The sequence below is a fragment of the Rissa tridactyla genome, chromosome W (genome assembly GCF_028500815.1).
Source record: "Rissa tridactyla isolate bRisTri1 chromosome W, bRisTri1.patW.cur.20221130, whole genome shotgun sequence".
Classification (NCBI taxonomy): Eukaryota; Metazoa; Chordata; class Aves; order Charadriiformes; family Laridae; genus Rissa; species Rissa tridactyla.
The window spans coordinates 9,479,008-9,490,127 of NC_071496.1; the positions used below are offsets into that span (position 1 = coordinate 9,479,008).

At 41.5% G+C, this 11,120-nt stretch overlaps 1 pseudogene; it reads right to left on the reverse strand.

Moving 5' to 3' along the window:
* Positions 1 to 1,547: 1,547 nt before the first annotated feature.
* On the reverse strand, positions 1,548 to 10,377 carry LOC128901885 (threonine--tRNA ligase 1, cytoplasmic-like; annotated as a pseudogene).
* Between the last annotated feature and the right edge of the window lie 743 nt (positions 10,378 to 11,120).

Genomic DNA, 11,120 nt, shown 5'->3' on the forward strand with positions numbered 1-11,120 from the left:
TAAAGGTCACCTGGTTAGTTAACACTAGAGGATCTGCCAATCAAGCTGGCCCTGCCCAATCAAAACTTCCACGTACTGTAGAAGGGGATAAAGTCCCCGTAGCGCACATGAAGAATATGTCAGGGAAGACAGTCTCAGTTAGTCCTGCCTCAGGCAAAGGCAAACCCATCCGTGGGATTGCTTTTGCCCAAGGACCTGGGTGCGCTTGGTGGGTGATGCGGAAGGATGGGGAGGTCCAATGTGTACCTCATGGGGATTTGGTTTTGGGTGAGAATAGCCAATGAATTAAACTGTATGATGTTAATTGCTAAATTACCGCTATATGTCATCACTACTATGGTTACAGTAAGAATCACCCAAATTAATGGAGAATGAACTTCGATGAACTGAGCAGTGATAGAACCAGAACTGGCTTAAGCAACTGGCACCCAGCAATTTTCTTGAGATCAACATCCTCAACCTACAGACTGTGGGCATGGACCGTGTCAGTTACACCAGCTGTGAGCTCCAGATGCAGCATGCCACAATTCATCATCCCACACATCATCTCTCCTGCCCTGAAAGATTGTTATGACGGATGGAGCCCAAAGTCATGGACTAAATGAACTCAGTGGACATTTTAGAGGGATGGCCCATAAACTAAGGGAATGATATCTGTATGTATATATAAATATAAATATAAATATAAATATAAATATAAATATAAATATATATATATATCGGAGACAGGAAAGTGGTGGTGACTATGAAAAGTATAAGGCCTGGGCATGACGTAAATGGTATAGAATAAGGGATGGATACTGTCCTGGTTTCAGCTGGGATAGAGTTAATTTTCTTTCTAGTGGTTGCTGTGTTTCAGTTTTGGTATGAAAGGAATGTCAGTAATGCATATTGTTTCAGTTGTTGCTATGTGATATTTATAGTATTCAAGGACTTTTTTTCAGCTTCCCTTAGAAGCTGAGAAGGAGCATAGACAGAACAATGAAATGGCCAATGGAATATTCTGTACCATAGACGTCATGCTCAGTATATAAATGGGGGTTGGCTGGAGGGCGGGAATTCATGATCACTGCTTGGGATGGTGCCAATTTCACCAATTCACCAGATTCAAGTTATTTTACAACAGACAAATCATAATTCAATTGTTGAGCTTATTACTAACTAATCATGGAAAAATATTTACTTTTGAGTCTTATAATCAGAGGAATCATCCCCATCAGGTATTATACTGCAGCAAATAAAGGAGATGACCTACATAAATGACTCTTTGCAAGGCAGCCCAGCTGCAAGAGCAAAGGTGAGATAAACACACCTTGGGCAGACAAGCTGTACGCTACACCTGCACAATTGATACCATGTAGAGGAAACCATATCTAGAATTATTTAATATCTAAGCAAGGTGGTTCAGAAGTAATTGCCCTGTGGTATACCTACAGAATGTCTCTGTCGGAAGCAAGTAGAACAAACCCTCTTGACTCTTGCATGCCTGGGGCTAATTTCTAGTCTACATCAAGTGTTTGCTCAAACTGGAATAATAAATCTATTTTTCAATGTAACCATTTGCCTCCATAGTTTGCAGTTAGAATGGCAATCATTCTCTCCACAGATTCCAAGATAGCCTGATGAACGATAACTGGTCTTGTTTTGTCATTACCATCATGGTTGTGAATAAATGGTTGGGATTTTTTTTTAATGTAAGGTTTTTTCTTGGTCTAAACTTATGCCTGTAAGTGACAGGAAAGTTAGATTATATAGCAATTAAAACCACCAGCCTCTGTGCTTACCTGACAAAGGTGAGGTTAAATCTGACTGGCAGCTGTAAGTCTAGCTAGTCTTTAGCACATTGGTGGCAGCAGCCAATGGCATCTTTAATCTGAATGTCAGTCTTAGAAACAAAAAGACACAAACTTTTACTACAGTTTGAGATATAAGCATGCCCCTTTGCAAGCAAACCACTGTTTTAAGACAGAAGCTTTCACTCAGTGCAGAGGAACTATATGTGGTTTTAGACAACGTACCTTTACTTCAGACTACATTAGGATTTAAATGATTTGCAGGTTCTGATGCAAAAAATATTAGACCTAAAAACAGGGTGAGCAAGTACAGTGAAATTACTTCTGGGAAGGGGGGGGGGGCTACATTTAATACCTCAGACTATTTTTTGTGAGTTTCAATCTGTGACTTTCATGGGCCTTTTCACTGAGTAAATTCAGCAGCACATAAATGTGTCAGTCTAAGATCAGAACTGAACACATCTCACCAATAAATGAGATTTCTTCAAATTTAAAGTGGCAAAATTATATACTCATTTATTATGCAGTATTTGCATACTTTGTAGCTTATGTTACAAATTGAGGGCATGGACACAGGATGAGAATACTACTGTTAAATAGTCCATTTACCAATAGGGATCATACTAATTAATGACACTTCTTCTGACTATGAATATCTAGTCAAGCCTATTTTTTCTTTTTCATCTCATACTTTAATCCCAAGTACACTTATGATACAAGTTAGAATCATAGAATCATAGAATCATTTAGGTTGGAAAAGACCCTTGGGATCATCGAGTCCAACCATCATCTCCACTCTACAAAGTTCTCCCTTACACCATATCCCTTAACACCACATCTAAACAAGTCTCAAACACATCCAGGGATGGTGACTCCACCACCTCCCTGGGCAGCCTATTCCAGTGTCTGACCACTCTTTCTGGGAAGAACTTTTTCCTAATGTCCAGCCTAAACCTACCCTGCTGCAGCTCGAAGCCATTCCCTCTTGTTCTATCGCTAATTACCTGTGAGAAGAGACCAGCACCAACCTCTCTACAATGGCCTTTCAAGTAGTTGTAGAGAGTGATGAGGTCTCCCCTCAGCCTCCTCTTCCTCAAACTAAACAGTCCCAGCTCCTTCAATCGCTCCTTATAAGATTTATTCTCCAGGCCCTTCACCAGCTTCGTTGCCCTCCTCTGCACTCGCTCCAGCACCTCGAGATCTCTCTCGTATTGAGGTGCCCAGAACTGGACGCAATACTCAAGGTGTGGCCTCACCAGTGCTGAGTACAGGGGGACAATCACCTCCCTCCTTCTGCTGGTCACACTATTTCTAATACAAGCCAGGATGCCATTGGCCCTCTTGGCCACCTGGGCACACTGCTGGCTCATGCTCAGCTGCTTGTCAATTAGAACCCCCAGGTCCTTTTCTGCCAGGCAGCTCTCCAGCCACACTTCCCCAAGCCTGTAGCGATGCATGGGGTTGTTGTGGCCCAAGTGCAGGACCCGGCACTTGGCCTTGTGGAAGCTCATCCCGTTAGCATTGGCCCATCGATCCAATCTATCCAAGTCTCTCTGTAGAGCCTCCCTACCCTCATGCAGATCAACACTCCCACTTAGCTTCGTGTCATCTGCAGACTTGCTGATGATACACTCCATGTCCTTCTCAAGGTCATCAATAAAGATGTTAAACAGAAATGGTCCCAACACTGAGCCCTGAGGGACACCGCTTGTGACCGGCCGCCAGCTGGATTTAACTCCATTGGCCACCACTCTTTGGGACCGCCCATCCAGCCAGTGCTTGATCCAGCAGATCGTATGCTCATCCAGGCCATGAGCCGCCAGTTTTCCCATGAGAATTCTATGGGGGACAGTGTCAAATGCTTTTCGAAAGTCTAGGTAGACAATGTCCACAGCCTTTCCCTCATCCAATAATCGGGTCATCTTGTCATAGAAGGAGATCAGGTTCGTCAGGCAGGACCTGCCTTTCCTAAACCCATGCTGACCAGGCCTGATCCCCTGCTTGTCCATTGTATGACTCGTAATGGCACTCAAGATGATCTTCTCCATGACCTTCCCTGCTCCCGAGGTCAGACTGACAGGCCTATAGTTTCCCGCATCCTCCTTTCTGCCTTTTTTGTAGATGGGTGCTACATTTGCTACCCTCCAGCCCATCGGGACCTCCCCAGTTAGCCATGACTTCAGGTAGATCGTGGAAAGTGGCTTGGCGAGCACGTCTGCCAACTCTTTCAGCACTCTTGGATGTAACCCATCCGGTCCCATAGACTTGTGTGCATCCAAGCAGTGTAGCAGGTCACAGATCACTTCCTCTTTAATTGTGATGACCTCGTTCAGCTTCCCCTCCCTGTCTCCTAGCTCAGCGGCTGGGTGCCCAGGGAACAGCTCGTTCCACTGCTAAAGACTGAGGCAAAGTAGGCGTTGAGCACCTCAGCCTTTTCCTCATCCTTTGTGACTATGTTTCCCTCTGCATTTTCCCTAACCCTCCTTTTGTTGTTAATGAATTTATAGAAACATTTTTTGTTATCCTTAATGGCTGTGGCTAGGTTGAGCTCTAGCTGCGCTTTGGCTCTCCTAATTTTCTCCCTGCATAGCTTTGCTATATCCTTATAGTCTTCATGAGAGACCTGCCCCCTCTTCCAAAGGTCATAGACTCTCCTTTTGTTCTGGAGGTCCAGCCAAAGGTCCCTATTTGGCCAGGCCGGTCTCCTTCCCCGCCTACTTGTTTTTCGGCACACGGGGACAGCCTCCTCCTGTGCCTTTAAGACTTCTTCTCTCTTGAAGTATGTCCAGCCTTCCTGGGCTCCTATATCCTTCAGGGCAGCCTCCCAAGGGATTTTGTCAAGCAGTCTTCTGAACAGGTCAAAGTTTGCCCTCCGGAAGTCTAAGGTGGCAGTTTTACTAACCCCTCTCCTTGTTTCCCCAAGAATCAGAAATTCTATCATCTCATGATCACTGTGCCCTAGACGGCCACCAACCTTTACTTGCCCCACAAGTTCTTCCCTGGTCACAAGAGGCAAGTCCAGGAGGGCACCTTCCCTGGTCGGCTCACTTAACTTCCTCACACAGCTGGTATCTTCCACACATTCCAGGAACCTCCTGGATTGTTCCCTCTCTGCTGTGTTGTATTCCCAGCAGATATCTGGGAGGTTGAAGTCCCCCACAAGAACAACGGCAAGTGATCGCGAGATTTCCCCCAGCTGCTTATAGAAAGCTTCATCCGCCTCACTGCTTTGGTCGGGAGGTCTATAGCAGACTCCCACAGCGATATCAGCTTTATCGGCCCTTAACCTAATCCAAACACTCTCCACCCCATCATCACTATACTTGATTTCCGAGCTCTCATAGCATTCTCTAACATACAGGGCCACTCCACCGCCTCTCCTTTCCTGTCTGTCCCTCCTGAAGAGCTTGTAGCCATCGATTGTGGCACTCCAGTTGTGTGAGGCATCCCACCACGTTTCTGTGATAGCCACTATGTCATAGTTTTCCTGGTGCATCATGGCTTCAAGCTCCCCCTGTTTGCTGCGCATACTGCGTGCATTGGTATAGATGCACTTCAGATGTGCCAGTGACTCCAGCACCTTTTTGTGAGTGTGGGCCCCATTTCCCACCAGACCCCTCCCAAGTGCTTCCATGATTTCTAAACATCTATCCCTTCTCTCAAATGGAATGGCAGAGTGAGAGTCCTCGCTAGTCCACCATCCTTCAAGCCCTGGCATGCCTCCCTTGGGTTTAGTCCTGACAGGCCCAGTTATCTCCCCTTCCCCCCTCATATCTAGTTTAAAGCCTCATATCTAGTTTAAAGTTAGACAGAGAGACAGCTAGAAAATAGTAGATTTACAGTATCTGGACCTTACTTATTTAGCAAATTGCTCTTTTATTAATCCTTTTACCAGTATGGCTACATGTTGGGGCTGTGTGCCTTATTTTAATTTATGTATCAAACAAACAGATCAGTGTTTTATTAAGTGAAGTTCTAAATGTCTTTAAATTTTGCATTCAGAAGCCAGAGTTTATCATAGTTCAGCTACTCACCAGAGCTTCTATCAAAATAAATTATTTACAACCTTCTTTAATTTCAAATCACCAAGTTATAGAGAAAAAATATATATATATTCCAAGTAGTTTAAAGGTACCAAGATGTAGAGCTTAATTTAACAATGTAACTTTAACTAGTTTCCATTAAAACCAGTGCAAAAAGCTACATGTTTGCTCACCTTACTTTGGCTAAAGTGTATTAGGAGCAAGTATAAGGTTAATTGAGGCCAACAAAGGTTCCTGTAGATATTTGCCTTCTTTCAAATCAACTAAGGAAATTACTAAATCTTGTTTGCATTTCACATTATGAACTATTAGCTGCTATAACATGCCTACAACCCATAAAATGAAATTGATTCAATTAGCATACAAAGACAGAAATCAGAACCAGTTTACTAGATGACATAAATGTAGTGTTGGTATATTAGGGAAAGACTTACAAGTAATTTTGTAAGGCTCTCTGTCCTTATGCTCAAAGACAGCAGGAAATTTCTAGAGGCCTACTTAATCTGTGCAAACTGAGGAGACAGCTTTTAAAAAAAGAGAAACACAAAAGCAATGCAAGGGGCTTTTTTAAATACTAAAACCCACCAGCAATGAAATGCAGCTACAAAATTGTGCCAGTGAAAGCAACATTTCTCAAAAATTTACTTAATCAACAAGTTTATTTTTGTTTTTCTCATGACTTCTTTTTTATAGGAACACAAGGTTAGGATTTCTCACAGCTTTTTTTATACAGGAATATTGCATTAGGATTCACTTCTCGCCCAAAGGATTATTTCTAATGCATCAGTTGCTCTGGTAATACAGATCTGACAGCGCCACCTTCTGTTCATGTCTCCCACTAAACCGATCAGCTCTGTTTAAGCAGCAGATAAATAGTTTATACACGTAAACCGGGTTTAATTAATGAAATTAATGTTAAAGTTATGTGAAAACCAGGATCACAGAGTATTATCTCTCTCTCAAGTATGCCAGAATTTATGTAGCTGGAAAAACCACAAAATTTCAACCAGACAGCACCTTAAAATGGTATTAGATAGCTATAAAAAAAAAATCCTCCTTCCTAATCCCAGCCTTTAACAATCTCAGTTTGTCAGTTTAAGAATCAGTTTTGTTCTCTGCCCAAAACTAAACAGCACCAATGCTTTAGAAATGTATACTGACACTGAAAAATTTAGTTATAACATTACATTGGAAGGGAATGTGCAGGATGATAAGTGGAAAATAAAAGTTGTCTTTACCAAGAAGATCATGAATAAAAACCAAGGGCATCACCATACTATTTTCTCCCCCTTGCTCATAGTATGAGCAAACATATGAAAAACATTTTTTTTATGTATTAACAGTATTTAGTGTCTATCTGTATTTGTTTAATTAACTTAGAGCAGAATGTTAACTAAATGAAGCCTTTGTCTTGGGGTCAGGTATCTATTTGGAATCATCTGGCAAACATTCTGCACAAATAGATGTCCAACACCTGTCTTTCTGGTATGCTATATTTAGCATAATTTTGTAAACACATTAAGACTTTGGGTTTTTTTCTGCTCATCTGCTGTACTGTGAAGAGCACTATTTGCATGCTACCCCTACTGCCAAGATTATGGTAGTATCAATGGAAAGCGAGGAACTGTGTAGCTTTTGTCTGCCTCATCCAAACAGAATTAAAAGCCTAACCCAGCTAGAAATTAGCAACATACTAACCTTAGGTCTGTAGAAAGTTCCATCACCAGAGTTTAACTCCCACTTCTCACCAAAGTCACTGAGGTTGTTTTCGAGTTGCTAAAGGACACATACACTCTGATTCTCAATCATGTACTGCATTTCCATGTTACAGCATCAGGTCAGCCTGTTGCTACAGATATCTGACACTACTAAATTCTCAGTACTTCTCAGTTACTGCTGCAACTCATTTATTTTCTGAAAAAGGAAAGTTTTGGAAGACCCCCAGTGTGGAGCATGGATTCACGGACTCTGGCGGGGTACAGACCAAAGACCTTTATTGCAACAATCTGACAGGCTTTATAGCTATACACACTCTCCACACGCAAGGTGTGTCCTGCTGATAGGTTGAAGGTCGACTGCCATGCGCTTCTCTACTTCTTCCGATTGGTTTCTGCTGTCTGTTCACGAGGAGCAACAACTTCATTCTCACGTCCTGTTTCTTGCTGATTCTTACTTGTTTTTCTGTTCTCTCAAGCCCTCTCTCAAGGACGCAGCTTTATCTCATCAAGGTCGAACAGACCTATGCTGCTCTCTATTCCCACACCCCAGCTAAAAAAAATAATTAATTTAGTTCAAATTTAAAACAAATAAAATTAATGCATACATTTTGGAAGAGGCCAAACAGTGTTAGCTAAGATGTAAGAACTTTTTATGCTAGATTCAAAGTTCATAGATAATACTGAGAGAGGATCCACCCTGGTACACCTAATGTTATTCCTGCTCTGTCTTCTCCCCAGCACTGCACTTGCAGGGGCTAACCCCATTCCTTTAATCATGAAAGCAACCTGACTTTTGGAAGATGGCTCTAAGTCATATTACAGAGGATGTCAGGATTGGTTCTCTTCTTCCTCATTTTTTTTTTTTTTAAATGATCAAAAAATACAGGGAGAGAGAGAAGAAGAGAGGTAATTTGATTCTGATGTGGAGATTGCTTCGGTATGGAGTATGCTCTCCATACATAGCATACAATGAAAGCCATTTACAAAAGCCAGACTCTATTGAAGACAGTTATTAAAGTTATATTGCTCATGTCCAGCTGTCACTGTACCTCCCAGAAGGCAAAATGTTCTTACAGGACTTCCAGCTGCAGCCTTGCTTTCATATAAAAGGTTAATAAAATTACTGTTTACCTTTTCAGCTTGATTCCACACTTCAGTATCTCCCAGGTACTTTTCAGGACAAGTAGAAAGATTCAGTTTAAAGGAAAATCCAAAGATATCATACACAGTACGCAAGAACTGCAGGCAACTCTTTATCTCCTCTTCAATCTTTATGAGAATAGAAATAAAGTCTCAAATATGAAAAAAACAGTTAATCTGTTTTTAATAACCATTTAACAGCAGCCCATACCTGCTCCATAGCACAGAATATGTGAGCATCATCCTGCTGGAACCAGCATACTTGAGTGAGTCCTGTAAGAGCTCCCGACAGTTCATTGCAATACAGAACATCAAAATCAGTCAACTGTAATGGCAGCTCACGCCATGATCTCGGATCTTTCTCCAATTCAAAAGAAAACATATGACATTGTCACTGTAATGCTGCCAGTGCCCTGAAGTCATCCATAGTTTGCTGTTGAAAACATTTGGAGTGACAGCTTCCTGGAATCCACGTTTTCGATATTCACTCTAAAACAGACACAGTACATAAAATAACTAATAAAGCAAACAAAAGTAATGGCACTCAGCCTTCAATCTGCAGCCATAAAAGTGTACAAATGCTGCCCTACAAAAGCCCATGAATCCTTAAGAATTTTTACGGTCTTTACCTTTCCAGTGTGTCTGACATGAGGCCCTCTGCATAAATCTATCAAGAGACCACACCCAAGAACAGGAAAACATTAATTAGGTATATTTCAACCTAGAAAGTTATATCCAGTTATTATGCATGTGTAATTACCTGTATACTGTTGTAGTTGGAGTATTGACCTTCTCATTCAGGATGTGACACTTGAATGCATTATACTGAGAAAAACAGCGCACATTTCTTAACTCCTTGTTAAGCAAGAGAACTGACCAACAGTTTAAATTATTGGGGGGGAAAGGGGGGGTGCTCCAGTCAGGCAGTAGAGCAAGCTACCCAGAGAGCAGGTTGTGCAGTCTCCATCCTTAGAGATTTTGAAGGCCCAAATGGACAAAGCCCTGAGAAACCTGACTTCAGTGTTGACCCTGCCTTACACATGAGATTGGACTGGAGACGTACTGAAGCCCCTTCCAACCTGAATGGCACTATGATTCTTACTGATGTTCTAACAGTGAAAACTGAGTAACTTCTATCTCAGGAATGTCAGAGAATTATTGCAGCTAGGTACTAAAGAGAAAGGGTCGGGTTTTAGTGTTGCTTGGACTTTCTCAGAAGTCCTCATTCTAATGCAGTTACAGTATCACACAGCATTTTACTAACAGTCAATATAATATAGGCATATAACATAACTGCACACAATATATTGCAAATTTATATCTGTGGGAAATGAATGAAGAATGTGGCTTCAAAGATTTTGCCAAGGTCACCCAGCGGAAGAACTAGAATTCTTACAGTCGCAGAAAATCTAATGCACATTCCCGAGAACCTAAGAATTATACTTTTGCTCATTTTTAAAAAAAGTTAAATATAACAAGTGAACTTATAAGAACACAAGATCTTTAAAAGTTAATTTGATAGACCTTCCTCTACCACTAATAGAACATGCAGATAAAGTTACAAATACTTAAAGCATAACTGCGCGGTGCTAGAAACAACCTTCTAAAACAGCTGACCTTAAATATTTCAAGTACTGTTTCCTTCTTAGCTTCCAGTCTTTCAAAGTCTTGTTTTTCCTTCATTATCTTTTTGCATAATGTTTCCAAAGCAAAGAAGTCATTAGTGGATATACCCCTAAAATAAATACACACAAAAAGAAGTGAATCATTCTTGCTTTCACTTGCAATTTCTGATCTGGTTGCAATGCACTAGCTTGTGGACGGGATGCAGTGCAAAGAACAAAGTCATCTGCAGTAGTGCAGATGACTTTGTTCCAGGAACAAGCAGGTAACAGAAATTTTGCTGTGACTGCTGTCCCCCCACTCCTAAAAAAGAAAAATACAAAACCTACCCATTGTCATGGTTTAACTCCAGACAGCAACTAGGACTACACAGCCATTCACTCACTCCCCTCCCCAAAGTAGGGTAGGGAGAGGAGGGAGAAAAAGAAAAAAAAAACTCATGGGTTGAGATAAAGAAAGTTTAATAGAACAGTAACAGAGGACAAAATAATAATAAAAATAATAATGGTAAAAGAACATACAAAATGAGTGATGCAATACAATTGCTCTCATTACCCAGTAATCTATTGCCCAGCCCGTCCCAAGCACTGATTGTGGATTCCCGCCCCCTGGCAGGGATGAGCATGACGTCTATGGTATAGAATATTCCTTTGGCCAGCTTGTCCTGTCTGTGCTCCCTCTCAGCTTCTATGGGAAACTGAAAAAGTCCTTTACTTAATATAAGCATTACTTGGCAACAACTAACACAATATGTGTTATCAACATTATCCTCATACGGAATCCAAAATGCAGCAGCTACTAGG